Source organism: Mandrillus leucophaeus, unplaced genomic scaffold, assembly GCF_000951045.1.
Source record: "Mandrillus leucophaeus isolate KB7577 unplaced genomic scaffold, Mleu.le_1.0 Scaffold243, whole genome shotgun sequence".
Classification (NCBI taxonomy): Eukaryota; Metazoa; Chordata; class Mammalia; order Primates; family Cercopithecidae; genus Mandrillus; species Mandrillus leucophaeus.
In genome coordinates, this window is record NW_012102510.1 from 3,075,691 (window position 1) to 3,079,386 (window position 3,696).

Sequence of the window (3,696 nt, forward strand, 5' to 3'; positions counted from 1 at the left end):
CGCCTCCCGGGTTCACGCCATTATACATGTGCCTTTGTATAGCATATTCCAAGCACCATAGTGTAACAATGAATCTTTACTGAAATAACACTACCCAGGTACAACAAAATCAAATCACTCTTGGAAACATCTTTTACGCCTGTGCCTTTAGGAGAGTGTATTACACATACCACAGTGGTTATTTTTATTTATTTATTTATTTCAGAGACAGGGATCTCACTATGTTGCCCAGGCTGGCCTGGAACTCCTGGGCTCAAGTAATCCTTCCACCTCAGCCTCTGTGCCCAGTTACACACCACAGTTTTGTGAACACATTCTTTCAATGCAACAATACAGTCCTTATTCACATATACAACTAGCACTCTTAGAAACAGCTTTCATACCTGTGCCTTCACAGAGCATATTACATACCTCAGTTTTGTGAACACATCCTTTTGAAAAGGAGGAAAATCCTTATTCATATATAAACTGGCATTCTTAGAAACATCTTTGATACATGTATCTTTTTGCACTGCATTCCAGGCACCACCCTGTGGTAAACATCCTTTGGGGGTTGGTATTTGAACAAAAAAGTGCCTCTGATGTGTGGTAGATACTCCACAGATACTAGCTATTAGCTAGTGTGTCATTCTTCTCCCCCTACCCCTGCAATCCTATCCTATGTGTCACCTCGGCCTGCACTATCTGGCTCCAATCACCTGTGTGACCTCACCTTCTGCCCCTCCCTGCACTCTGCTCCAGCCACACTGGCCGCCTTGATGTTCCTTGAACATGGCAGGCACCATCGCACCTCAGGGCCTTTGCACTGGCGCTTCCTTCTGCCTGGTATGCTCTTCCCCTAGACATTAAGGCTCCCTCCCTCTCCACCGTGAGGCCCTAATTCAAGAGTCATCTTCACTGTGCCTAAGATTTCAACCACTCCCCAAGACTCGATTCCTACCTGCCCTATTTCATTATTTCTTCTCAGCATTTGTCTGTTATGCTAATTTAACTTATTTATTTTGTTCACATAGTCTGTCTCCCTAATTGGGTTTTTTTTTTTTTTTTTTTTTGAGACAGAGTCTCACTCTGTCACCCAGGCTGGAGTGCAGTGGTGCAATCTTGGCTCACTGCAACCTCCGCCTCCTGGGTTCAAGCAATTCTCCTGCCTCAGCAGTAGCTGCCATAACAGGCGCACGCCACCATGCCCAGCTAATTTTTTGTATTTTAGTAGAGACGGGGTTTCACCGTGATGCCCAGGCTGGTTTCGAACTCCTGAGCCCAGGCAATCCGCCCACCTCGGCCTCCCAAAGTGCTAGGATTACAGGCATGAGCCACCGCGCACGGCCTCCCCAACTTTAATAAATGTCTGCTCCACAAGCACAGATATTTCGGCCTGTTTTGTTCCTTGCCATATTCCAGCACCTAGAAGAGTGCCTGGTACTCACGAGGGGCTCAGTAAAGGTTGGTTGCATGAACAGTCCCAACTAACTAGCCCTCATATCCCTTCTTCTTCCCCATCTGACCCCTATGCTGGTGTCTGAAATTATCTTTTTCCCATTTATTCATGGGATAAATTCTTATTGAGCATTTGCTGTTTACCTGGTACATTTTCAGTTGCTGGAGACATAGCAGTGAATGAGCAGACAAAAACTGAGTCCTCATGGGACTCACATTCTAATGTGGAGAGACAGACAACAACCCACACAGTGTGTCAGACAGTGATAAAGGGCAATGGGACAAAGCAGGGACCTGGCTTGAGCCCTGCTGGGTGTGCAGCTTCAGATGGCCAGGGAGGGGTTGACTTTTTTTGTTTTTACAAGTAGCATTGTTAGGAACTTCTTCTTTATACATGTGCCTTCGTATAGTATATTCCAAGCACCATGGTGTGACAATCAATCTTTACTGAAATAACACTACCCAGGTACAACAAAATCAAATTACTCTTAGAAACATCTCTTATGCCTGTGCCTTTAGGAGAGTGTATTACACACACCACAGTGGTTGTTTTTTGGTTTTTATTCAGAGACAGGGATCTCACTATGTTGCCCAGGCTGGCCTGGAACTCCTGGGTTCAAGTGATTCTCCCACCTCGGCCTCCAGAGTACTTGGGACTATAGGTGCACACCCGTGCCCAGCTACACACCACAGTTTTGTGAACACATTCTTTCAATGCAACAACACAGTCCTTATTCACATATACAACTAGCACTCTTAGAAACAGCTTTTATATTTGTAACTTTACAGAGCATATTACATACCTCAGTCTTGTGAACACATCCTTTTGAAAAGGAGGAAAATCCTTACTCATATATAAACTGGCATTCTTAGAAACATCTTTGATACATGTATCTTTTTATACTGCATTCCACGCACCACAGTGTGGTAAACATCCTTTGGGGGTTGGTATTTGAACAGAGTGCTGAAAGGAACCATGCAGAGATCCGGGGGTGGTGTTCAAGGCACAAAGAACAGCCAATGCAAAGGCCCTGAGGCTGGCCCATGCCTGCTATGTTTGAGGAGCTGTGTGGTGGAGCCAGTGTGGTTGGAGCACAGTAAGGGGGTGGGAAGGTATAGGCGGTAATGCTAGAAAGGTTACTTGTTTCACCATTAATTCACAGGTAATATTTATTTACACTGGAGGGGATTCTAGTTCTGATCCCCCATTTCACAAATGAAGAAAAAGGTACAGAGAGGAAGTGGTTAAATCACACATCGAAGGTCACACAGCTGCTGGGATTGGGGGGTGGGTGGGTGCTGAGAGAAGGTGGGGAATGAAGACCACTCTGCAGGCAGAGGGAACAGCAAGAACAAAAGCTTGGAGGTGGGGACTAATTTGGTTTTTAAGGACTGAGGCCTCACGTGGGGTGGGATGCGGTCTAAGAGGGGAGCCTCAAAAATTATCCTGTGTCCTGAGTACTTTCTGGGCCACCTTTGAGTAAGGAATTTAACCTCCCTATGGCCCAGCTCGCTCACTACCTATCTCATGGGGTTGTGGTGAGGATTAAAGGAACTCATTCATATGAAACACTCTGCCTGATACACAGCAGGTGCTCAATAAACGCTAGCTCCTACTGGCATTACCATCATCACTGGTGCTAATGTATTCACTTATTGTAGTGAGGCAGAACGTCTTTGTGGTTACTAGTGTGATCAGGCTGACCCACTATTAAGAGGTGAGGGACAGGCAAGGCCATACACTGCTCCACAAGGAAAAGAGGATCAGCACGTTCTCTTCTGGGAAGGGGAAAAAAAAGAAGGAAATTGAAAGTACACGGCCGACCTTCCCCCAATTACAAAGCACTGGACTCACGGGAGGGTATGCGGGGGACTGTGCAAGCATACAGAGGTGTGGGGGAGGAAGGCCAATGAACAGATCCACTGCAAAGGGAAGGGGTGATGAGGCTCATCGCCTGAGGGGAAGGGGAGCAGAAAACCTTACAGACTCCTGTACCACAGTGAAGGGAGAGAAAAGCCATCACACAGACTGATTCAAAGCAGAGAGGGAAAAGGCTATGGACTGAGCTACTGAAAATAGGGAGATATAAAGCACTAAACTGACCCACTATTAAAAATAAGAGAGAACCTCAAGGGCTAGAGTGACAATCTACGAAAAAGAGAGGGCAGATAGGGCAATGGACTGATAGCTAAAGGGACGTGAATCCAAACATGAAGACTGATCCACTATAAAATGGTGGTGGTGGTGGGGGCGGGGGG